The 27270-nt window shown below is 41.3% G+C and overlaps 1 protein-coding gene and 1 long non-coding RNA gene across 2 annotated transcripts in view; one reads left to right on the top strand and one right to left on the bottom strand.

Annotated features, from left to right (window-relative positions):
- Positions 1-27270, top strand: part of ZNF366 (zinc finger protein 366) — a 66749-nt gene that overhangs the window by 5673 nt on the left and 33806 nt on the right. The gene's annotated exons all lie outside the window — the stretch shown is intronic.
- The window catches only part of LOC142873735 (uncharacterized), a 45519-nt gene continuing 39947 nt past the window's right edge, over positions 21699-27270 (bottom strand). The window contains exons 3-5 of the long non-coding RNA XR_012921692.1: positions 26875-27166; positions 25509-25596; positions 21699-21774 (exon numbers count right to left, since the gene is read on the bottom strand). This is a non-coding gene — a long non-coding RNA (uncharacterized LOC142873735). The remainder of the gene's footprint in view (positions 21775-25508; positions 25597-26874; positions 27167-27270) is intronic.

Genomic DNA, 27270 nt, shown 5'->3' with positions numbered 1-27270 from the left:
GAAATGTGATATCCTTGTTGAGCACAACACCCTTTCCTTTATTTAATTAAAGGCAATGGAGACAGCCAAGATGAGCAAATACTGGATTGAGGCAGTTTTAAGCTTATTTGGCAAATTTAAAGTGATAAATATAAATGCCTAATGACAAATTGGGAATTTGGATGTTGCTGATTATGTTGGGGTCCAAGGTTTCTGCTGTTAGTAGTAGAAACTGAAAAGCTTTCCCTGTTCACATTGATAAAGCCTATCTCCTTAGCGTCAGGTACCAGGGGCACACATAGGCAATTCTGGACCATTCTCCACTTTCCTCTGATATATGATGGCTCCATTTTGACCTTATTCTGTAATGGCCACTGATACTAAATGGGAGAATGATTTAATACTACTACCACCACGGATGGCATGTTCATGGCAGAGTCGTTGCCAGGTTTGGGGTCTACTAAGAACTATAATATACAATAATAATATACATCATTTCACTTAACCCTACCATTCTAAAAAGGAAGTGCTTTATTGTCCTAATCTTGGTGATGAAGAAAGGCAACCACCTTGCTTAACAGAGTAGAGAATGTAAATGATTTGCTGAAGGTCACTAAATTGATGTTGCTTGTTTTCAGGTTTCTCATTAAGGGGAAGTGTCATCTGTAGCTAATAATTAAGTATCCTTTAGAACAGTGCCCATTAAATGTGGTCTAAGGACCAGCAACATGGGCATCACCTAGAAGCTTGTTAGAATTGCAGATTCTCAGGCCTTGGCCCAGAATCAACATTTTAACGAGCTCTCCGCGTGGTTCTGTTGCACATTCAAGTTTGAGCAGCACTGCCTTTGGATCTTGATCTGTTGCACACAGATTGATCCTGGGATGCAGATCCCTATTCCAAGGAGTTACAAAGCCATTTGTTAACTTTGACCTTGTCCAAGACAACATAATTCTAATCAGATAGTGGCATCACTAGACAAGTCTCAATTCTATTCAGCTCTGAGCAACATTAGGCGTGATTTCTGTAGTCTCCCTGGCAACTTAACTACACACCATGAGATCCTACCATTCTCAGAGAGGAAAGGGCTGTAGTATTATTTTTCAGGTATGTTTGGAGCACCAATCATCAGAGTCACCTGGAGCAGGTTTCCAGGCCTTTCCCCAGATCGAATAAATCTGGGGAAGGGACTAAGGCGCTGCCTATTACCCAAGCCACTGGCTCAGGGTAAAGAAGTCCCTGGGGAGAGCAGTGATGCGTAGTTTGTGTACATTAACTTACAAAAAAGTTGAGCTTTTTTCAACAGCTTAAAAAAAATATTTAAAAACAATAGTGCATGCGTGCAAGAGAGTGCTCCTTCCAGGAAGAAAAGGGACCCTGCCAGCTTCTTCCCTTGAATGCTGGAGAATGGAGGCAAGAAGTCCTGCCATCTGCCAGGAGTCTTCCTCGGGGGGAAAGAGGGAGGAGCCCGTTCTCCAGCACCGCAGCCAAGGAGAGGCCAGTACACACACCTCACTCGTCCCAGTTAGAAGTTTCCTTTGCATCGGGGACTCACCGTTCTCTCTTGGAACAGAAATCAAGAGGGGACTATTGTTGGAGGGGTGGGGGAAGGAAGCAGGGCAGGAAGAGAGCGAGGGAGAGGACCGGAACAGCCTTTGGTTTGTGCAGCCTGTACACACCAGGCGACTGCCTGGATAGAGCCTGCAGCTGCCACCCCCACCCCCACCCCACCCCAGCCACTGAGGCCCTCTGGCCTGCTTTCCCGGGATGCGCAGGGAGATGAGGAAATTTGGGTTTGAACAGTCTCATGGAACACCCACCATAATAGTGCCCACCACTCGTTTCTTGCTGTTTTTCTAGTTCAGGCAATTTCTTCCCCAGAGCATAGTTAGTGGAGCTTCTCTCCCTTCCTCTCCACTCCCAGAAAACTTTTTCAGTTTAAAAAAAAAACAAAAAAACACCACAAAGAGGAGTCTTCCAACATTATCCTCAAAGATGTATATATAGAGCACTTTTAAGGTGCTAAAGAACACTATACTTAATCAAGATGGGGTTTCTGAAGTGCTAGAACTTGAATTGTTAAGAGTGAGGACCATGCAAGAAGTTGTGAGAGGTTGCTAGTAGGTATATCCAGAGAGCTGGGCAAGGAGGGACTATCACAAGCATCAGAGGATCATCTTTCTTGACACTCAGGAGATATCCAATGATGCAGCAAGCAATGGGAGTGTCCTCCGACATGGCCACAGCCCTCCTGGCACTGCAGTGATGTCATGGCACAGTCACCTGCCTCAGGTTGGGTCAGGGTTTCCAGGGACAGAGAGTTCTTATCTTCTGGCTGCAGCCTGGGCTTCAGATCTGAATGGGGATATTGGAGAAGAAGCAGAGAACCCAGATTTAGGGAAGGAAGGTGCAGCTCAATTCTGCACCATTTTGAAGAAGGCAGTCCCATTCAGCATGTCTTCACAGGCTCCCTGTGCTCAGACACTCCCCAGTATTCAGCATGACTTACACTGGCTCCTTTCCCCCTTCTGAGTCTCCCAGGAGAAGAATTCCAGCATCACATCTTTAATACAGGCAGTTGGGAAGGACATTTAATGGTGAGCAAATCCTATCTCAGAAGGATTAGAACAGAAAATGCCAAATGTATTTGTTCTTCAACCAATCTGGATAGTTTGGGAAGGGGAGTTAGTTTACCTAATAAATCGCTATCTCATATGCACTTGTACATATGCCGCACGCTGGAGTGCACGTACACACACCCTGTCTATCCAAAATCACTGGCTCTTATAAAAGATTAGGAGCCAGTGGGTTAGCTCCAAATTGTTTATTTGACTCAAGAATGTAGTATCTGATTTTCGGTCCTCTATACATCCAGATTAACTGTCCTAATTATATTTTTCTTAGAGACATTAAAAAGAGTTTGAATATTGTTAGCTAGTGGCAGCAGGGAGAAGGTGAGAGAAGATTTAAGTGTCATTGCAAACAATCCATAAAGCACTTCATTCACTTACTCTGCGTCGTTTTGAGAATGTAGGTAATATAGGAAAGAATGCTACACTTGGAGTCAGAGAAGAGAGGTTTGAATGTGCATACTGACGCATGAATGGATGACAGAGCAGCAAATCCAAATGCATATGGGAATTTGGTATATGATAAAAATAGCATTGCATATCACGGGAGAAAGTTGGATTATGTAATTAATAATGTTGGGACAATTAGGTAGCTATTTGGGGGGGGGAACTTATATCCTAATTTAATTTCTTAAAATAAATTCCAGATAGATCAAAGACTTAAAATGTTAAAAATAAAAACACACTGTGAACCTAAAATTCTACTAAAAAAATAAAAACATAAAAATACTAGAAAAAAAGAGAGATTTGGTTTTTTTTTTAATCTCAGAGTAGGAAGGGTCGTTCTAGTTTTACCCAGAAGCCCTAACATTTATTATACATTTTTTTTTACAGTAAAACAAAAAGCCTCTGCAGGGTCAAAACTCAATAAACAAAGTCAAAAGACAACCATAAAACAGGGGGAAGCATTTGCAATGTGTATCACAAAGAGCTTAATATGAACAGAAAAATGAGTAAATCACCTGATGCACATATTTCACATAAAATGAAATATAGCTGTCTCTTAAACATGTAAAAAATAACAGATACTCATCTTAATTCATAATAAGAAAATGCAAATTAAAACTATGAGGTACCATTTTTATCTACTTGATTGGCAAAGATGGAACATTCATTAGCATACTTGTTTCAAGGGCTCTGGAAAGTGCTCTCAGACATTTCTGGGGTAATTGTGAATTAGCAAAACTTCTACAGAGAGCATTTTGTGAGTGTCTATCAAAATGTAGCATTGACTTCTCTTGAAATTTACTCCACAAATATGAGATGCAAAAAGACATACCTACACTGCAATATATCCACTACAGCATTATTTGGAACAGAAAAAAAAAAAAGCAGTAGTACAATTGTCCATGGATAACAGATTGGTTAAAGTAAGTACAGAACATTTGAATAATGGAATATTAAGGAGCCCTGAAAAATGAGGGAAGAGAATAGTATCCAGAAATGGATTACAGGTATATGTCTGATGGATTTAACAAAGGTGCAAAGGTAATGTGATAAGGGAAGGGTAGTCTTTTCAACAAATTGTACTGAAACAATTCAATATCTACATACAAAAGAAAAAAGTGAACTTTGGCCCCTAGCTCCTACTAACATATATATTAACTTGAAGTAGGTCACAGACCTAAATGTAAGAGTTAGGCTGGGCGCGGTGGCTCACGCCTGTAATCCTAGCACTTTGGGAGGCGGAGGCGGGTGGATTGCTTGAGGTCAGGAGTTCGAAACCAGCCTGAGCAAGAGCGAGACCCAGTCTCTACTATAAATAGAAAGAAATTAATTGGCCAACTAATATATACAGAAAAAATTAGCCAGGCATGGTGGCGCATGCCTGTAGTCCCAGCTACTCGGGAGGCTGAGGCAGAAGGATTGCTTGAGCCCAAGATTTGAGGGTGCTGTGAGCTAGACTGACGCCATGGCACTCACTCTAGCCTGGGCAACAAAGTGAGACTCTGTCTCAAAATAAATAAATAAATAAATAAATAAATAAATAAATAAATAAATAAATACAAATAAATGTATGAGTTAGAACTATAAAATTTCAAAAGGTAAACACAGGAGAAAATCTTTGTAACTTTGGGTTAGGCAATGACTTAGTTCTGACACAAAATGCACAAACAATAAATGAGAACGTTGATAAAGTGGACTTCATCAAAATTAAAAACTTTTGTTCTTCAGTAAAAGAACACCATTATAAAAATAACAAGACAAGCCACAAACTAGGAAACATATTTGTAAAATATATATCTGATAAAGGACTTGTTTCCAGAATACATAAAAAAAACTCTTAGAAATCAATAATAAGGCAAACAACCTAATTTAAAAATGAGCAAAAGTTTTGGATAGATACTTACACACAAAAAGATACAAAATAATCACATAAAAAGATACTAATACCATTAGACTGTGAAAATGTGGGCTATTAATAAAACCATGATGAGATACCACTACATAGTTAGTAAAATGTTGAAAATCAAAAAGATAGAAAATTTGAAGTGTTGATAAGGATGTAGAGAAACTGGAGCTGTCATATGTTGCTGGTAGGAATGTAAAAGGGTACTGTCACTTTGGAAAATAGTTTGGTAGTTTCTTAAATAGTTAAGTATATACCTACCCTACTAGCCAGCAATTTTACTTCTGGGTAACTATCCTCAAAACTGAAATCATAAATCTACATAAAAATTTGAACACAAATGGTCACCACAGCATTATTCATAATAGCCTCAAACTGGAAACAATCCAAAGGTTCATAAATTGGTGAGTAGATGAACAAAATCTGCTATATCTATGCAATGGAATACTGCTTAACAACTGAAAAGGAACTACTGATATATGCAACAACATGGATGAATCTCAAAATCATCATGCTATGTGAAAGAAGGCAGACACAATATTATTAAAGGAATCAGGCATGTAATAAATATTGAATTGTTTCATTTATGCGAAATTTCTTAAAGTACAAAGTATAGAGACAAAAAGTAGATTAGTGGTTTTCTGGGGCTAGGGGTGGGGGCGAGGATAGACTGCTAACAGGCGTAATGAAACTTTTTGGAGTGATGAAATTATTCCAAGATTAAATTTTGATGATGGTTGCACAACTTTATACATTTTCTAAAACTCATCACACTGCATATTTTAAAAGGCATGAATTTTATATTATGTAAATTATACCTCAATAAAACTATTTAAAATAATTGGGAAACACAAAAAGAATGAGGCAGCTCTATATATTCGATAAGGAAGCACTCTCCAATCTGTACAATTAACTAAAAAAGCCAAGGTGCTTTCACTGCAGACAGTGCTATCATTTTTGTTAAAAAAAAGTATATTTTTCATATGTATAGAATAGCTCTAGAAGGATACAATAGACTTACTATTAATAATAGATTTAGCTTCATTGTGTGCACAGGTATGCTCACGCGTGCAAAGAGGGTGGAGAGAGAAAGAGAGGAGTTCTTGATACCCAGGTCAGCCGCACCAGCTCTATGATAGTGGACAAATGTCTGAGCCTTTGTTTCCTCACCTGTAAAATGAAGGGGTTGGACTGGTTGATCTCTAAGTACACTCTGATTTCAAGTTCTATGCTCTGAGAATTTCTTTAAGGATGATCATCGATATTCCTCTTGTCCTTTCCCTGCTAGCACGTCACCAAATGCCACATAGAAAGCCACAACCAAAGCCTTTATTCCTTCTCATTCAGTTGCCTCTCAGTTTATTGGGTTCCCATCCTCTTGGCAACATGTAAAATGTGAGTGTCAACCAGGGTGAGATGGTAGCCCAGAAAAAAGCCGGGGAGGAATGTGGCAAGATGCTATATACGAGTGGTTATGACCCACGTCTTAGGAGCAGCTGCTTGAGATGAAATCCCGACCGTCTTACCGGCTGGCAGTGCGGCCATGGGTGGTTCACCTCTCTTTTCTTCATCTGTATATAATACAGATGAAGGTATAAAATAGCATCACCCTCCTTGGGTGGGGATTAAAGAGTGATAACTCATGTATTTGCTTAGCACAGTTTCTACCTCACAGTAATATTCAATAAACTGTTAGTCCTTTAAATTATCAGTCTAAACTCCCCTGCTCACGGGACCAGGAGCTTTGCTGGGGGTGAGGGGAAAGAGAGGCATCTAAGCTGACAGGTGTGGACTCATCACCTCTGGGAACCGGGAGTCCTGGCAGTGATGGAAAAGCTTGGTTTTCTTTTGTTTTTAATTCTTTTTATTTCATCATATTATGGGGGTACAAATATAGTTAAGGTTACATATATTGCCCTTGCCACCCCTCCCCCCCAGTCAGAGTTTCAAGCGTGTCCATCCCCCAGGTGGTGCGCATCACACTCATTATGTAAGTATACACCCGTCCCCTCCCCCCCACCTGCCCGACACCCAATAAAAGTTTTTTGGTTTTTTTTTGACATTTTGGTTACATTTTATATGTTTGCCTCTCCCTAAGAAGGGTTAGAGGTATGCCCTTCCCCTCCACAATGCTCACCACATCTCCAACTATGGCGCTCAAATAGTGGTAGTGTTCACCAGGGATTCTGGGGTGGGGAGGTAGACCCGCGTCTTAGAAAAGCTTGTCTTTAAAACCCAACAACCCAACGGGAGAGGCTGGAGTAAATTCTGCTGCTCCCAAGCCAATATCACTGAGAGAACTTTCTTCCAAGATTCCATCCCCTGGAGTCAATTTTATCTTCAAAATGTGACGGATGCAGGCTGTAAAATTACAAGATGGTGACATTATGTGGGGCGTTGACCCAGTCACGTTATAATGAGTTTCAATTTATGTGATAAATGTGCCTCAAATTACTTTGGATCAAGATATTATTAAATATTAATATTAGGACCATTGCATAACCTCCTTTCCATGGTAGTCAGTCAATAAATATGAGTTGCTGCTTCAGATCAAAGCAAACCAAACAAAAACAATCTTCACTCACTGTGATATGTGCATACCCCTATTTCCCAACTTCAGTCCCAGTGTAGCACAGCAGGGACTGTGATGAAATTGGAGTGATGAAATTATTCCAAGATTTAGATATCAATAAGGCAAAAGATAAATCCAGAAAATTCTCTAAATCCAGAAAATTCTCTATGGGTCCCTCTATCTTCAAGTGTCTCAGCCATAGATTAGCAGCCTTCCCACCACCAAAAAACAAAACAAAACAAACACAACAACAAAACGTGACAACTTTGTAAGGAATCAAATTTCCCTTGTGTATATAAGGTGACAGTAAACTCATTTTAAACACTTTTTGCCTTATGCATTATCAGATCACATTCTAGATCTAGATTCTAGAAGGCACAATTTAGTTTAGTAGTTTCACATGCTTACTAATTCTTCCATGTGTGTCTGCTCTCCTTAACCTCATTAGCACTATGTTTGTCAGGAACTGTGTCTTAAACTTTTTTTGTACTCTGTAGGGCAAGAGTCCTCCAAACTCTTGTTAGTCTCCATTAATTCTCTCAGATCCTTTGAAATAACTTCTCTTGTTATCCCCACTTTAGAGATGAGGAAACTGAGGCTCAGAGAGGATAAGTGATTCAGCCGAAGTCATACAGCTTTGTGGATCTTCGGGGGAATGTGGAGTTTTTACAAAGAGTCTGTGTGTGGATGTCAAGCACTTAATGTTTTTGGATTGACTAAATAATGTTTTAGAGGTATATGTACCTCTGTTTTTCAAATCTGGTTATGTTATAGTAATTCATTCATTCAACATAAATTAATGTGAAGATGTTACTAAGCTCAAATTAACTTTTGATTATTTGTATTTTTTCTAACTCATTAGGGATTTTCAAAATGAGTTTGTCTTTAAAATTTACCAAGGAAAATAAAAAAAATAAATAAAAAAAATAAAAAAAAAATGAAACAAAAAAAAAAGAAAGAAAGAAAAAATAAAAAAAAATAAATAAAATTTACAAAGGAAGTCCTTGAGCTGAGAAGTCTGCAATCCACTGAAGTAGCCAAGAGCTAGGGTTCACTAACAAATTGTTTTGAATAATCTAGGTCTTCTGGTGGCAAAGAACATTTCGATTCTTAAGTTGCTACCTAAAATAAGTTTGTATATTTGATTAGAAAGTGCCTGGAAGTATTCATCATTGATGTTTAATTTCTTCCTCCATCTAACAACTATCTCCCCCAAAACTCCTTGTTCCTTTCTTTATTATCTGTGTGACCTTGGACAATTTGCTTAACATCTTTGTGTCTAGTTTCCCCACTGACAAAATGGGCAAAAGAGTAGTGCTGAGCTCATGGAGAGCTGCAACAGCCACGTGAGTGAATGCATGTTAATGCAGGAAATCCTCAGCAAACGTGATTGTTGGTGAGCACCACTTGCAACTGTTTTTGACACCGTTGGGGCTCAATAGACATTTTTGGAATGAATTAATAAATAAGTGAAAACGTGAAGTAGGATTAAAGGGCAGTTCTAGAGATGTAATTCCTCATCCACGTTTCCTTAGTCACGGGCAGGCAGTTAGGACAGCTGCATTTGTGGAACATGCACTTGAGTGAGCTCGAGCTAGAGAGCTCATGCGGTTGCCGTATTTTTCTGGCCCAGCAGACTTTAGTAGTCTATCAACTTTGTATGTTAGATGCATGAAAACATGCATTAAGGGATCAGGTGAGAAGAGTCTAGGCCTAGAACCAATATGAAGTATAGGCTTTGTTCTTCATTAAAAACCATAAGAGGAAACAAGCCCATTTTTTAGACCGTCTAAATAGGAGAGAAGCAATGCTTTCTTGCCATAAACCAAAATGCTGAGAACCACAGTTATGAGACGGTCAAAGGAAGTTAGAATGACCTTTCATAGCAGGCTCAATGTAGCTTAAAATTTCACTTTCAGATCATCCCATGGATGGCTACTTAGCTTTATTACATAAACAACCTTCTGGCCTAATAAAAATTGTTGTTTTTGCCTTTTTTTTTTTTTCGGTATTTGCAAAGTGAGACTTTGAGGGTAGGAAAAAAGAACCTATTGCTAGACTTTAAAAGATGCACTGTCCTGAGTTTTTAGAGCCAGCTGATGTTTTTCTTAACAAAGGTCTCAGGCAGATGGGCTAAAGAAGAAATAATCAGCTTCTCAGAATCTGCTTCTTCTAAGACCAGGCGGTAATAATGACAGCAGCTAGTGCTCCCTGGCACTCCCATGTGGGGGAGGCTCTGTGCTGATGCTACAGACACTAAAGCGATAAGACCCAGTTTGAGCCTTCTAGAACTTTCCAATATTGGTTATCCTAACTTGGAGACTAATATACTTCCCAGTTACCTCTATCCACTGACCCTGTTTCTACCACTGGGATCAAATGAAACAATTCCAATTATTTTGTCAGCTTGAAGTATTTAAACATAAACTATCAAGAACTCAGGCCTCCAACATACTTTCTTCTGAAATACCAGGTAACTTCAGCAGGCATCTCAATAAGGTGTGGGTGTATGTCTCCTTTCCAGCAGGTAGCATTCCTCTGCATACTTTCTAATTTGTCCCTATCTGTAATGTTTGACCCAGAACACTCCCTTCCCACCCCATCCTGATGGTTTTGGCCAGTACAGAATAGAGCCACAGCAACTGCTGGGATTCTTCTTCAAAACTCCCAGTGAAGGGGCCTGGAATAAATAAATAAGAAACTTGAAGTAAAAATGATTGATCTGACTTATAATTATTCTAGATCCCAGCACTAATCTTGTCTTAGGTCTTTCTCCTTCCTCTGTATAACCATGAAGATATCTTCTTATCAGTGTTAGGAAAACCAAATACTAGTACAATGACTATTTATTGAGTGTCTTTTTCTGGTACCAGGTGCTTTAAATTTCTTATTTTATGAAATCTTACAATAACCCTGCACATTGGGCTATTCTTATTTTTTTATCCTCATTTTCCATATGGAGAAACTGAGGCTCAGAGATCAAGCAACTTGCCCCAGTTGAAAAGGGGAAAACCTAGAGTTGAAACCCTGGGCTGCCCAACTCCCAGGTTTATGCTCCTTCTACATGGATCAGCCTGTGTGTGATATAACTCTCTTAATGTACTGTACAGTACTTTGCTTGGCCATTCTAGGTGCTCAATAAATGTTAGCTTCCTTTCTGTCATCATGCTTCCTCTTCTCCCAAATAATCACATGCAACCTAAAAAATGAGGAGGAGGGCTGCACGTTGACAAAAGTGTACACCAGATCCCCGAAGTGGTCAGATAATGTGAATTCTGAAATGATGTACCTTTAGCCTCTAAGCCCCTTCCATGGGGCTGTGGGTCAACTCTACATCTGTTTACTAGGCCAACTAGTTTACTATCAAGGACTGTCAGGGGGTTCTTTCTAACCAATCTCCACCCTGGATAGCTTTTCCCTATTTCTTCGAATAATTCTATTCACTACCCAAACCAATTAAATTTAGTGTCTTTTGAGAGCTTCACAGCACCTCTGACCTGGTCCTGTCTCCCTGGCATCCTGAGTCCACAGGTCAGGACAAGATGTAAACAGCAAGTGCCATCTCAGGCAGAGGAAGGAAGTCTCAGAATGGGCTTCTCTGTGGCTCTTCCTACCCATGCTGGGATCCTTTAAGCCTGGCTGAAAGCTCTATGCTATATTTTCTATGGCAGCTGTCATACTCAAATTCAGTAGTTCTCAACTGAGGGCAATCCAGTCCCCTGGAGGCATTTGGAAATAGGGAGGGTGCTTTTGGTTATCACAGTGACTAAGGGGCATTATTTGGTATCCAGTGGTTGGTGGTGAGCAGAGATGTTAAAGTTCTGTAATGCACACAACAGTCTGGCATGATGAAAAAGGAACCCCAAATAGTAACGCTGTCACTTTCCTTGAGGAGGTCAGGGCTACCACTGTCTTCTCACCATTGTCCATCCATGCCCAGCACAGTACCTGCCCTCCACTGAGGCTTCATACGAATCTCTTGAATGAAGGCTCTCCTTGTCATCTTGCCTGTCTCCTCTCCCGCTGAGGTTCTGAAAGAGGGCTGTCCTACTTGCCTCTCATTTCGGGAACTGACTTCAAAGGTGGAGGCTTCATTCAGCTTTATCTCATCTGTATTCTATTCCTCTTTGCTTCCCCTCCTCTCAAAATTTTCAACAATTTGAAGGTACACAGCCCTAATGAATGCCTTCTAAATTGATCAATTATGATTTACCCTTTGAATAAAGCTCAAAGACATGGCTTTCTAGAGTAATTTCAGGTAGGAACTTTTATCTCCAAAGTAGATTTAAACACTCTGAAGTGGTATTAGGTCGATGGTCTAATGGATTAAGTTGTTAAGTGATTAACTCTAAGTGATTTAGCCAAAGCAGCAACAGTGGCCCTGTCGCCTTTCCTTCTCATACCCTTGAAGCTGCAGCCTGGAATGGGGGGTGGGGGAGGGGGGCCTCCTAAGGAGCCAGGGAGGAAAGAGCTAAGGCTGCAATGTCAGGAAGGCTGGTCCCAAGCTGACGAAGGGCTCCAGCTCCATCCAGGACGGTGGCTTGCGCGGACAGCCAGCACCAAATCCCCAGGAGATCCCGTACCGGCCCTAGCTCTGCGATCGCAGCCTGATGCCGAAGCGTGAAGTGTTCTCTGTGGTTGGAAATTTTTAGAGTTCGTGGGTTTTACTTTCTGGCTGATTCCCTTGAGAGGACCCTTCGCTCCTTTCCCTTTTGTAAATTTCAGTGAGAAGATTCTCTTCCCATGATGGGAATTCCCAACTCTGCTCCACTCAGGGACTCTCCCATTTTTTTTTTTAAAGGGTGTTAGGGAATAATTCAAAAGGTCTTAAAACAAAGTTCATTTTTCTCAAACTGAAAACAACTCTCTGAAGAGTAGCATAGCTCAGGGCTGGGAAGGATGGGCTGCGAAGAACCATGAAGCAGAGAAATTTGGTAAGGGAGGAAAGAACTAACATTTGTTCAGCACTTGCCATGTGCCATGCTCTTTACCTATTAGGTACCTTATTTTAATCTTCCTCCAGATCCATGAAGGAGTACATGAGATAGACTAGCTATGTCCCAATAACAAACAACCCCCAAATCTCCACAGCTTAAAAAAAGGAAGGAAGAAAAAACAAACAAAAAAACCCCCAAGGATTTATGCCTCATTTCCATTACTTATCTATTACATAGATCAACTGTGGCTTTGACCCAGGTCATCTTAACTTTAGGCCCCAGACTAACAGAACAACTATTATCTGAAATGTTTCAGGTTGCCATGGCAGACGGAAAGAAAACTGTATGCAATCATGTAGTACTTCTCAAAGATTCCACAAATAAATGACACATGTCACTTATGCTCACATTTTATTACCCAAAGTAAGTCATACGGCCATGCCCACCTATAAAGGGGATAGGGAAACGCAATCCAACCACATGCCCGGAAGAACAGCTGGAAATATTTGATGAATAAAGCGTTATTGCTTTTGTTTTATAGCTGAGAAAACTGAAGCCTAGGAAAGGCAGTAAGTGGGGGAGCTGGTTTTCAAAGCCAGGTTTTGCAATAATGTCTTCTGAGATCTTTGCTCTCCTACAGTGAGTAGATTCCACAAGCTTGCTACATCCCTGGTGCCCGACCTCCCCTCCCAACACTGCGGCTGCGCCGAAGTGCTCTTGGGGGTTACGAGGGTGTGTGTGTACACCGGGGTGTGGACAGCTTAAAGCCAAATCAAAATTATTGTGGATCAGCTGTTATTTCATTTTACCTATTTCAATTCTCCTTTCAGGGCTTTGACACATTCAGTATGAAATCCTATGTAATAGAAGTTTTATCTTTGAACATATGCCAGAATTTTCTTTCTAATCTTTGTATCAAGTGTCATAGGTTTCCTTGCTTATTGCTTTTATTTGTTAAATAATAAAGAAATGGCCACTCTGTCCTGAGTTTGGTAAGGCTGCAACCTGGTGGATGTCTATGATCCTGGAGAAAGGATGCTCAAAATTCCCTTTATTACTTTCAGACAAAACAGTCTCTAGGGGAAAATTTTTTTTTTTGCTCAAAGAAACAATAAAATAACAAGATTGATTCCACTAGCCCTTAGAAAATCAATCCCAGTATTTCATCTCCCTGGAGCCTAGAGGAAGAGCCCTGTAATGTTAGTCCTTCTGCACTTTTCTATTCCAAGTATCTATCCTTACTGGGAGAGAAAAATCTGCAGAAGAAATCCTAAGTGGTCTGCCACAGATGGAATTTCAGACTTTAACTTGTCCCGGTTTTTTGCATTCTGCTCCATAACGCACTCGTTCGTTTGCATTTAAAAGGTTTTAAGTTACTCACTACTACATAAAATTGATAGGCCAGAAGATATACTAACTTATTCTATGATTTCCAACACCCATAAGAGCTTGACCTTAAGCCTGTCCCATCCTTTAACAATACTCTTATGATCTGCAAGTGGGTCCCTGAGGGAGAAGGGCAAGGGTTGCTGTCAGGTTGAGGGTATGGTGGGTGCCCTTGGCAGCTACAGTGCCCAAGAAGCCAGAGAAGCCAGAGATGACAAGGGTAAGGAGGGGGGGGGAGAGGAGGGGGGAGAAGAGGACGATGAAATGATACCAAGAGACAAGGAAGAACCCCAAATATGGCCCCCATAAGCACATGGAAATAACTCAGAACTAATTTACTGATTAACACTGATGTTAAAAAGCTACATTTTTTATTCATTATATTTTTCTTATCCATTAAAAAAGACAAAGTATTAATACTTTGTCTGAAGCAAAGCAAGTTGTAGCCTTAGGCAATTTGTTTAACCTTGCTGATGTCCAATACATAAAGCGTGAACTCCAGTGCCACTCTTAACCTCATAGAGAGTGAAGCTTGCAAAACTCTTTGAAGGCAGAGAATGCAATTTGAGTATTATGTATTATTGAATAAAATGTCTATTTAGGTAGGAAGCTCTTTTAGTAGCATTATATGTGCCTTAGCTAGTCCAACACCTGGTAAAGCTTGTTGTCAAAGTTGCACAACAGAAGGGACCCGGTTGTTGACCACTTAAAATGGAAAATAAGAGAACAAAGAAGCAAGCCAGGCAGTAGCAAACGGCATGCACCGTTAAGGCAGTGACTTGGTTCAAAGAGAGATTCCTGAGCTAAAGAAGGCCTCATTTACTGGAATGGAAAAATATAGGGCCAGGAAATTGCTCAGAGGTCTCCCGTCTTTTCCTGTGCACATGGAGATGCACTATGTGTTGGCTACTGTTTTGGATCAGAGTCTCAGTTTTAGAAATAGCCCAAGTTGTGTCCTTGGAAAGGGAGAGAGTTGTGTGGTGTGGGGCAGAAGAGGGGGCGGCGGGGAGGATGTTGGGAGGAGCCAGCTAGACGCTCTCTGGATCCCAACTGTTTCCTTGAGCCGCACAGACAGTCGTCAGAATGGAGCTGGCAGACTGGGCAGCCAACCTGAGCGCGGGAGCCTCCCGCTGTCCTGAACTCACCCTGAGTGCACAGGGCAGGGCAGGCCAGCTCTGCACGTCCATTGCTGCATGGCTGGTCTCACCCACGTCTGCCTGTTTCACGTGCATAAGCTGAACTTCAGTCTCTCATTCAGCAGATACTCACCGGGCAGCAACCTCACGCCAGACGCTGCTTTAGGCAGCAGGGACATGCCAGGAAACAGAAGACAAACATCCCTATGTGCGTGGAGCCTGCATTCTAGTGGAAGGACATGGACAATGAATAGAAGAAGCTGTATAGTGTGACAGAGGATATGGAGAAAAATGAGGCAGGGAAGGAGAGATAATGGGGAATATTTGGGGGACAGGATCAGGGAGGACCTACAGCATAGATGACACTAAGTGAAAATCGAAAGGAAGCAAAAGAGAGAGCCATGTAGGTATGTGGGGAAAGCTGTCTGGGCAGCAAGAACAGCCAGTGCAGAGGGCCTGAGCTGGGAGAATGTCTGCTGTGTGCCAGGGACAACCAAAGGCCACAGGGACTGATGGTGTGAGTGAGGGAGAGCATGGGAGGGTGTGAGGTCAGAGGGGTGGCAGGGAGTGACATCACCTGGAGCCTTGCAGGCCGCCATGCAGATTCTGGCTTTTACTCTGCAATAGGTGGAAAATGGCTGGAGAGTTTTGAGCAAAGTGACAATATGTGATTTACATTGTAATGGAATCGGTCTGGCTATTGTGTCAAGTAGGCTAACAGGAGCCCAAGGTGGAAGTAAGGAGAAGAGGTAGGAAGCGACTACAATAACCCTGGAAGGAAGCCGTTGTGGCTTGACCTGGGTAGGGGCAGTGGAGGTGGTGAGAAGTGGTTGGATTCTGGACAGACATTGAAAACAGAGCCCGTAGAATTTGCTTGTCCGTGTACCAGGGCCCTCGGGTGGCCTGTGCAGGAGGATGCTAGCTGTGAAGGTGACAGGTATGTCCCCTTCCCCACTCAAAAGGTATTAGTAATAAAAGGAAGAAGAGACACGGCTAAAGCAGGCCACATTCTCATTGTTCTTCCTTTGTTCCTTTCTGTTGATCAGGGGTCTATTATGGGTCAGACACTATAGTGACCCTGACCTAACAGGATCCCTGCCCTCACAGAACAAGCAGGCTGCTGAGAGAGTCAGATGTTAAATGAATAATCACACAAGAAAATGGAAGATGACGACTCCGACGTGTGCTGAGTGTCGAAATGGGTACACCTGCCCTGGTCAGGAGGTCCGAGGAAGGAATGATGGAGCTGGGAACTGAATAAATATGCACGCGCCAGGCGGAGGGAGGCGGAGGGAGGAGAGTAGTGTTCTGGGCCATGGAGCGGCCTGCAGAGAGGTTCTGGAGGGAGGGGCACAGGGCGTGGGGAACTGAGAATGCCAGCATGAGTCGAAAGCAGAGCCTGGGGGCAGGGGCAAGACACCGCTGGAGAGATAGACAGGGGGCAGACTACAGAGGGCGCGCAGGCCATGTTCAGAGTCTGAATTTTCTCCTAAGATCAATAATTAATGACTGAAGGCCTTCAAGCAGGGGAATGGCACGGTCAGGTCTGCCCTGACCGTGGACAAGCTCACTTTGGCTGCCGCGTGGAGAATGAATGACGGGGTGGAGTAAGAGAGAGGTGGGAGGTCGCGCATGAGGCAATGGCAGCAGCTCAGGTGAGATTGTGGTTCTTGGACCAGGGAGTAGGTTGTGGAGATGAGGAGAGAATAAATGCAGAGAGCTGAAAGGTATTTAGAAAGTAGGACTGGCTTCATATTGGCCATGAGGGTTGATGGAGAGGGAAAGTCCAACAATAATTCCTAGTGTTTTGTTTAAAATTATGTAAGTGGATGTAAGACTCAAGGACTTGTAGACCTCACCTACTTGTGTTAGACTAACCCACAGAGGAAGTCAGAAAATTTACTTTTCCTACAAATCTTTAAAAATAAGATGTGCTGTAGGATGACTTAGTGTCCAGCCTTACCTGCAAGAGATTGGTGTGACAGATGACTTCCCCCGGCCCTCTCCAGCCCCATGGCCTGGTTGTAAAATGAACTAATGGAATCCTGCATCTAAAACACAATAACTGTATTAGTGCTGGTCCAATAGAAACGTAATATAATTCAAGCCACAAAGGTAATTTTATATTTCTAGCAGCTATATGAAAAAGTAAAAAGATTGGCCGGGTGTGGTGGCTCACGCCTGTAATCCTAGCTCTCTAGGAGGCTGAGGCGGGTGGATAGTTTGAGCTCAGGAGTTCGAAACCAATCTGAGCAAGAGCGAGACCCCATCTCTATTATAAATAGAAAGAAATTAATTGGCCAACTAATATATATAGAAAAATATTTAGCCGGGCATGGTGGTGCATGCCTGTAGTCCCAGCTACTCCGGAGGCTGAGGCAGGAGGATCACTTGAGCCCAGGAGATTGAGGTTGCTGTAAGCTAGGCTGATGCCACGGCACTCACTCTAGCCTGGGCAACAAAGTGAGACTCTGTCTCAAAAAAAAAAAAAAAAAAAAAAAGTAAAAAGAAATAGATAGGTTTAATTTGGATAACTTATTTTATCTAATGCAATAAATAAAAATGTTAGTATTTCAGCATGTAATCAATAGAATAATTATTGAGATTTTTCATTTTAATTTTTTTTTACTAAATATTTGAAATCCAGTGTGCATTTCACATGTACAGACTGTCTCAGTTCAGATTAGCCACGTTTGAGGTGTTCAAAGCTACAGATGGCTAGTGAGTGCTGAATTGGACAGCATAGGTCTAAGCCACCAGGCAACCACACAAGTCTCAAAGCCATGCATGAAGCTCTGGAAATACAGGTCCTCCTACAGTAATTTAAAAAATAAGTAATACCATAAATAGAGCTTAAATTTTAAAATTGAATACTTTGTCATGAATTAGCTGTGGGTATTTGAGGACATCTGTTTATGACTTTCTGCCTCAGTTTACAACAAAGAAGTGTGGTGGGGCCAGATAATGTGTGCCTATCATTTCAATCTTAACAATCATTGATTCTAGGCTAAGGAAGACCAAATAATATTTCTTTTTATCTTGTTATGCTACTAAAGAGACCTTTCCCTCCAACCTTCTAAAGTCTTCTATGACAAATGAACAAGGTGGGAAATTGACTAGTTCAATAGTAAACTGACAAAACTTCAAGAACAGTTTAATTCCAAAGCAAATGTTAATGTTAAATTTCTTAGAGGAATTTAAATACTGACCAGCTATTTAAATGTTAATAAAACTATTGATTTTTTTAGCTACAATATACTATTGCAGCTAAGTTTTAAGAAAAAATCCTTATGTGTAAGAGGTACAGTCTGAAATACTTATAGATGAAATAATATACTATTGTGGACTTACTTCAAAATCAGCCTAATTGGGAGGTGGGGGGATAGGCAGGGTATAGACAAAATGAGATTGATCATGAATTGAAACTGGGTGGGAGACATGGGAATTCATTATGGGATTCTCTCCACGTTTGTAGTTTGAACTTTTCCATGACAAAAAGTTTTTTTTCAAAGTAGTGTTTCAGACTTTCTTAGTTTGTACTACTGGTCAGATTTCAAACATTCCCCTTAAATACTATGTATGCCTCATGAAAAAGCCTGCTTGAGTGCCAAGAGCATGCGATTCTTATTTAAAAATACAACGGAACGAAGCCCCAGGCACATAATTCCCATCATAGTTTGAGTATTTCTGGTGCTTTTAGTGGTAACATGACTTTGCCCTCTTGTCCCTCCCTTTGGGTACAGTTTAGGGTCAATATTTATAAGCAAAAGGCTGTGCCTCCTGTGATTCAAGGAGAGCATCAGGCTCTGCCAGAGCCCCGCAAGTGCCCCCGGGAGCGCGGCAACGCTTCACCGCTTGGACAAAGCACAGTGCAACACACAGAAAGGCACATATGCGTGGCTCACAGGCGTAAGCATGTCGCTTCTTCCTCGTGCTTTGGAAGCTCCATGCTACGGAGACAGGCAGGGGCTATCTGAGGAAGGAAGTCAGAGGGAATGTGACCTCAAAGGCCAGGAGACCCAGCATCGTGGACCCAGAAGGGAGAGGTATATAGGTCAATTGTCATCCTGGGTTGCCTGGGCACTAAGTTTCTGGCATAAGTATCTCTCAACGTCAGGGAGAGATTTCTGGCCTCCTGCTGTCTACTTGGCCCTCTCAAACATCATAATAGGGGAGGAGGAGCTGGACTCTGCCTCCTAGTCCTTACTCAAGACACTGTGAGGAGCTGAATAGTGAATCAAGAGCACAAGACAATCCTGCAGGGCTGATACCTTCAGGAGCACTTGCCTGACAAGCTCGGATCTTCTGGCTTTGACACTACTGGCTGCTTGACCCCTCCCTCACCAAGAACTGAAGAGCAGGCACTCAATTTTACTTCCAAGGGAAGACTATCGCTAATTTCTTTTAAACAGTGTCTACAAAAAAAAGAGAACAGGACTCAGTCCGGGAATGTTTTCCTTTTGCATTTTCATCAGCCAAAAAAAGTATTGAGTTTAGGGTACCAACATACGGCACAAATGTTAATTTTAAGGAAAATTTGGCACACTCAGCATGCTAAACTGTGCTACTTTCTACACATGTGATACTTGGCTTCAGTGATGGCAATCTAATGCCAGATTTTCTTAAATGTCAGGCATTTTAAGAAATGATTTCTCAGAATTAAAAATTACACACACAAAAATAAGTGGGAATGCTACTGTGATGTTTCTAAATAAGAGGAATTTGACTCCCAAGAGAAAACAAGGCAACTACAGACTGCAGGCCATGGTGGACCATGGGTTGACAGTCAAACGTCAGCAGTAAGCTGTTTTAACTTCGAAACAATCTGTTGTAATCCTATAGAACTTTAATCAGATGATATTCTGCAACGTAGAATGTCCAGATCTTTGGGGTGGAAGGAGTGTATGTGGTTTCCCTTGGAGATTACCCTTATGTGTTAAAAGAACTCACTTATGCTACCTAAATCAGATGAGCAGGTGAGAATTATTCAGAGGAAAAGACTTCCCCTCCTGGATTAAAATATATGTATTTTGAGAGGAAAAGTCTCAGCCAACTCTAGCAGTTGGTGGTTCTCATGATCAGAATAGTCTGGTGCTGAAATATGGTGGACCCAGAATTCTATATGTCAGCGGTCCTCAACCTTTTCGGCACCAGGGACCAGTTTCATGGAAGACAGTTTTTCCACGGAGGGTGGGAGGTGGACCCAGGGGTTGGGGACTGCACCTATATGTGTTCTTACTAGATCTCCCTTGACCATTTCAGTTTATTAAGTTCACCTTAAGTTCAGATCTGCCTTTCTCACCTCCTGTGGCTCATTGTCATGCACATGCTCCTGAGGGATCTTTTCTAGGTCATCATCCACATCAGAGATAAAACACTCATGTCAAGATTGTTCTGCTTCTGCTTATGAGTGAGAGTCTGGATTTCTAGTTATTTTCACATCCCTATAACAGGGAGAAATCTAATGGTGTACTTTCCAATGGATTGATGAAACAGAGCAGGGGAGGAGGAAACTGGGACTGACACAAAGCCTTACAAGGACCAGGCTAGTTTCAGCAGGAAAGTGATATGTGAGCTGAGATTTCAGACCCTTGGGCCCTGGAACTTCAAAACTTGCATATTTTCCCCATTCCTCTATTAGATGGAAATATTAATAAAACCTAAATGAGAAGCAAATGAAAGGAATCATATAAGGTAAAAAGATATATTTGAAGAAATGAGAAATTTAAGTATAAGTGAGGTTGACCTTTCTGGAAAACAATTTAGCAATTTGCATTAAGACTTGAGAATTCCTATGCTTTCACTCTGTAATTCCATTTCTAGAGAATCCAAGGAAATGATGACGATGCAACAAAAATTTATGAACAAAGTTGTCTACAGCAGGTGTTATTTGTGCATCACATAAAAAATATAAATAATCAGTGTTGTAAATGAAAACATTCATGCATCGTAAAAGACTTATAAAACAAACCACAGCATTATCCATTACTCTTGGTGGCGGTAGTATTGATTATTTTAATTTTCTTCCTTAGATATTTCATTCCAATAGTAATGAATTCATATTATTTAAAGGTCATTAAAATAAATTATGGAAAATTGTTCACCTTAATCTAATTCTGGTGTCAATACATTTTGTCTTTTAATATGTCTTGATCAATAGCCAGCTTATCTCAACTGTTTTCAGGACTTTCTTCTTGTTCTTTTGCTCACCACAAAGCTGTGTGGGCTTTATGGTAAAGCTAACACCCAGTGAGTTGAGTGTTAGAGGTGTTAGGGTGTTCACATAGGCTGCTCCTTCCTCCCTTGAATGCCCCCCATACACTCTTTGTCCACATGAAGTTCACAGATATCAATTGCCCAGGGCTCTTTTCTTCTGGAGTAAGAAACACCAAAGACACTCTAAGAGTGTATCTTGCTTAGTCTTCCCTAGAAAGTTCTAAGGCAGGAACACTCTTTATGCATGCTGAATTTCTCATTAATTTCTACAGAATAGAGCTTCATTCGGAAAACCCAAAGTTTTTTAGAAATTATAGGCAGGTCTGTAAACTCTAGGCTGAATTCACACATATTTTATTCTTATTAAATAAACCCAACTGAGCTACCTCTGTCCAGGTGAGCTCCTCAGTAAAAAGGTGTTTCATTATTTATTCACTCCATTATTCACTCATTCAGCTTCACTCTGTTTCAGGTCAGCCTCAGCATTTCTTCAGTCAAAACAAAGGAAGATGAAAGCTTGACGGGGTCATTTCCCAAATGCTCCATTACATGGTGTTATCAAATGTACCTGTTTTATAAGAAAGCCAGAGAAAGTTAATGATCGAACAGAATCAGCCTGTAACTCACAGCCAAGACAGAAGGTGGGAGTGAAGGGGAGGGAGGAAGGGAGATGTATTGATTGAAATCAACCAGAACAAAGTCTTTCCCAACCACTCAAAGTCAATAAAGCTCCAAGGAACAGAAAATGAGTTATGAGAAATCACTTAAAAGAACTCCTTTCTTTTGCCAAACCTTCCAAGAAAATATTTTTTTACCCAGAATCTTCTTCTAGATTCAGTCTATAGCATCCAGGCTCTCAGAATAGGCCCCTCAGTATCTTAACTTGCTTTTCCTCGCCACCTCATCGGTTTGTCACACAATTCTTATTCAGTTTAGATCCAGCTATTTCTGCACACTTTTACATTGATTTGGAAAGTGTCCTTCACACTTTGGTTTTAGTCTCTACTCATGAAATGACATTTTGCATTAGGATGATTTGATTTCATGAATGTGATTTTGGCCTTGGATGAGCCTGGGGCCTTGGATGCTACATTCCAGACATTGTTGCAAAACAAGAGTTTGTGGGACTGCTTGCATCTTTCTTCTTAAATATATCTATTTTTTTCTTCTTTTGTTCAAATTCTGAGAATTGAGATCTTGGTTATATTTGAATGTACTGTTTTCACAAGCTTTAAATCTGAAGTTCAGTCCAATCTCTGTTTCCAGTTTCATATCCTCCACAGTCATTTTAAATTGTCTCAGGCAGGTGTATGTTTATAGAGAAAGATTACACATGCTTGCAGACACACACAGCTTACACATGCCAGATAGGATTCTGTATGTTTTGTCTAAACATTTCTGTTACTGGTGATTCCATGATAATTAGATATCTGGTGTTACTTGAAACTAGCCCCAAACAGTTTTGTTTTTATTTAATTTGTCATTAATATTGTTCTTCCTCGTTGCCTTTCGATGGCTTTTGCCAAATTTTCCACTTTAAATAGTCACTTTTGTGATTGATTTATAGACGTTCTTTGATATTGGGTAGTATTATTTGTCATATGTTGTAATTTTTTTTTTCGGTTTGTCATTTCATTTTAAATTTTATGTGATCTTTTATAATCCAACTATTCAACTTTTCTAGTATCTAACTTTTGAAAGATCATAGGGTTAAGGCACAGACTCATCAAAGCCCTCTCTACCAATGAGTTGGAGCTTAGGACTTAGAATGGAGCTGGTACAATGTTCCCTACTATATTGTTGTTATCGTTGGCAGGGTTTAGGTCTGGGAGAAAGGGTTGGATTTACACTCATCCTGGGGAAGAAGAGACCTTTCTGAAAATAGAAGAAGTAAGAGGAAAGACTCTTGAAGAAAAGTGGGGAGGGGCGTGGAAAGGGTGATAAAACTTATGTGTTATAAGAGTCATTCATGTGACTAGAAATTGAATGACTATTCTGTCACCTTTTCCAAGTTCCTGAGCTCTGGGCCGATTTTAGGGGATTTTGAGGGCCAATTTCTCCCCAGACTTAAGCAATCTGGATGATTTGGTGGACAGGGTTTTCTAGGGCCAAGTTCCCTGGCGGATGCCACCACTTTACATTTGCAGAATGTTTCTCCTCTTTGTAAAGATTTTTCACATAACTCTATCTTGTTTGATTATTATAGCAACTGTGTAAATGAGCAGGGTACCTCAAGGTTTCCTATTCTTTTTATAGGGTAGAAATGAATAGAATCTCAAATTTAACTGACTTTCAAAACTTACTTAGTGACTGAATTAAGCAAGGTGAAGTGTGCAGTCCACTATACAGGGGCAGTGTGGCCAAACAGAAGGTGCGTAGGTGAAGACCCTGGGCATATTTGGGGTGGAATGCCAGCTCAGCCACTTGCTTGCTCTCTGACCTCAGGCAAGTCACTTCCCCTCTGTGCTTTTATTCCTCATCTATAAAATGGAATAATGGTACCCATCTTGCAGGATTGCGTGGGAGTTAAATAATATAATGCTCCATTTCCTTCAATCCTTTATCTTTTTTGTAGTATGTGTTCTTGAATGCCACCTTGAAACTTGCATAGAAAGAGGAGGGGTATGTAAAGACACTGAAGAAATGGGAGAGCCTGAAGGGCTTTACAGGGGCTTGGAGCAGAGCAGATGCTGCATCAACTAACTCCTCCCCCCCACCCCCCCAAGCCCACAAACTCCTGGGGCTAAGATGCCCTTGGAGGCTTTCCCCGAAGGTTCCTAAGGTGGTTTTACAATCCCACTTGTTCAAACACCTTTTGCCATCAAAACATTTAGAGTGTTGCTGGCATTAAGAAATATGACTCATTTCAAAAAAAACAAACCCTCAATTATTTACCCAGTAGGCCATTATGTAAGTGGGCTCAATGTATGTAGAAAAGATCATTTATTGAGATAAAAGACTCCAGTAACAGGCCTCAAGAGAGAGATTAGTGTCATGATTAAGAGCAGAAGTTGGCAAACTATAGCTTCCAAATTACATCCGGCCCACCACCTGCTTTTGTAAATAAAGTTTTATTAAAACACAGCCACTCCCATTTGTCGACATGGGAAGTCTGGCTGCCATCATTACAAATGCAGGATTGAGGCATTGCAACAGAGATTGTGAGCCTCACAAAGCTGAAAATACTTACTATCTGACCTTGGCAGTAAAAGTTTGCCAACCCATGAGTAAGAGCAGCTATTTGCAGGCCATGGGGCCTTAGGCAAGTCATATATACTCATTGTGTCTCAAATTCCTTATTTATAAAATAGGAATAATAATAGTTCTAATTAAACAAGATAATCCACGTAAAATTCTTGCATGTGGTAAGTCCTCAATTACCATAGCTACCATTATTATTACCAATGGCATTGATGTACAGCAAAACTCTTAGGCTAAAACATTCACCCTGACCCAGGAATAAAAACCTGTTTATTCACCCTCAGATATCAATAGCAGCTCAAATAGTCACCCTTCCCTGCTACAATCATATTTTCTTAAGACCAGCCATTTCAATCCCATTAGCTTAACTTTCAGGACATTAAAAGCATACACTACCATCTCTCCACACTTAATGTAGACATTGGGATCCGTGTCTTTGGATATTTTCCAATAGTCTGTGTAACCTATCTGGGAGAAGAGGAATTGAATGAGGCATTTTGTTGGAATTAAATGTCAAGAGTACCAGCTGCTTTTTTCTAAAAATATGAGCGAGATATTCTAAAAGGTGTGAACCATCAATCAAAGTACAAGGGAGGATTTTGCATTTAGTTGTTTGTTGTTAGAAATTGTTTTTTAAGTGTTGTAAAGAAAACCAACCATTTGACAAATGGCTTTAAAAGCCGTGAAGGGAGTTGAAAAACCAACAGTCCCACTTTGCCTCCTATATATGGTGGGAAATGCTTTCTCAATGTAAAGAAGAAGTCTTATCCTACAGTCCAATCAGCACATGGAGGTGATTTCCAAGAGAGAAGTGAAAAAATAAAAATCCCACAGCCCAACCTTTCAGAAGTATTATAGTCATGCAGAGAGAAAACCTTCTCCTGCCCTCTTCCTCATTGTCAAGCTTTGCAGCTCAGAAGATCCATCTAGGCAGCTGGGCAGAGCCTTGGTGGAAGCACAAGAGAAGAAGAAGGGATGGGGAAAGGCCTCCAGCTTGAGACTCACATGCATACAAAGAATGCACTTGATGCATCTGTGAGCACCCCACCACCACCATGAGACTACAGCATGACCTGTCCAGATGCTTCCCTTTGTAATTACCTGGACTGCCAAATGGTCATTGCTATTGTCTGTGCTTCATCAACTCAGCCTTGGCATAGAGAAGAATGTTCTCCCCACCATCAGTAGCCTGGGCAAGTGAGAGAAGAGAGAGATGAATAAAAGTCACAGGGCTTCTTCCATAAGAAGGTCTCTCTGCAACCCTCCCCCACTCGCTGTGCCCACTCACACTCCCCTCATTCTCATTCAACACAGGCCTACCGAGCACCTCCCTACGGTAGTTCCCAGCCTTAGGTGACCAAGAATATCACCTAGAGAGTTTGTAAAAAATGTCAATGCCTAAGCCCCACCCCAGAGATCCTGAGGTTATTTAGGTCAGGGAGGGACCCAAGCATTGCATTTCTAGGAGAAGGGGGCCATTATATGTTTAAAACTTCCCAAGTGATTTTAATGTGCTGACCTACTGTGTGCCAGACACTGTTTTAGGAGGATGCAATAGTGAACATAAGCTAGGTACCTGGGCTCCTGGAACTTATGGTCTAGTGGGGTAAGACAGGCAATAAACAAAGGCATGGTCAAAATATTTTCTGACAGTGCTCCAGGAAAATAAAACTTAGGGCCATGAAAGAGATAGCTGGGGGTGGGGTGGGGAGATTTATAACTTCAGAGTGGTCAGGGTGTCATCGCTGTGGGGTCATGCTTTGGTCTTGGCACGTGGTAAGCTCTGTTAGCACTCAGGGCCAGCCACAGAGCCACACTCGGGCAGACATCTGCTCCTTGTTCTTGATGGGTAGAGTCACTGTGTTCTCTGAGCTCAGTTTCTATAGGCTGATGGAGACTGGGGACCCTGATTGGACAGGTCAGCCCAGATCAATCACTGTAACTGGAAGCCACCTTGGAGGGCTTGCCCTACCCTCAGTGGTTGGCTTGCAGAATGAATGCTTCAGCCCTTTTCTCCATTCACCTACTATTAAATAAATGGCAAATAAGGGTAAATCTTAAACAATCCTGTTTTTTAAAAAAATTTATTACTGTGTGTTTTCTCCATTAATATGAACTTCTTTGACTCTTCCACTCTGAAGTAATATCCTATTATCAGCATTATTTATTGAAAACAATTTTCTGATTTGTTTATTGATAATACCAAAAGCAGACTGAGTTGCACTTATTCAGTGCAGACACTCTGCAAGACAACGATCTCATTTAATTCATTGCTAAGGTAGGCATTATCCGCCCCATTCCATAAATGTGGATACCAAGCCTCTGAAAGGCTAAGGGAACTTAGAAAGTGGTTTACCTTTTTAGACCTTTCGGTCTCTTCCAGCTCAGAGAATCTGTGGTCCTGTGATTTCTAGCTAGTTTCCCCAACTAGGTGGCCAGCTCCCTGCGGAAAGGCCTTTCATCTTACCAGTCTTTGCGGAAGACTTCCTTCTCCCCAGCCCGCCACAGTCATACTTGTGGTGGGCAATAAACACATCGGAGACCAGTCTGTGAAGGCAGCTGCTGGTCACCCTGGAGGCCGGCAGTACTGCTGCTCATCGCCTCCCACATGTCATGGCAAAGGTGGTGACTCTGGCCTTTCTCAAGGCGCCCGGCTGGAGTCCTCAGCAAACAACACTGAGACTCCTCAAAGGAGCCCCAGAGCACCTCGCAGGCATTTCTAAATGGGTTTTGTCGCTGTTTGCCCCATGATATGTCTCCTGGAAAGAAAAATTTAAGAAAAACAATTATTTTATGCTCCTTACTCTTTTTTTTCTTAAACTTTAAAAAACTGAGATTAAAACACCAAATAAAGAGTCAATGC

Source organism: Microcebus murinus, chromosome 11 (genome assembly GCF_040939455.1).
Source record: "Microcebus murinus isolate Inina chromosome 11, M.murinus_Inina_mat1.0, whole genome shotgun sequence".
NCBI lineage: Eukaryota > Metazoa > Chordata > Mammalia > Primates > Cheirogaleidae > Microcebus > Microcebus murinus.
Note: the sequence above shows the minus strand (reverse complement) of the source record. Positions and strands in the feature narration are given on the sequence as shown.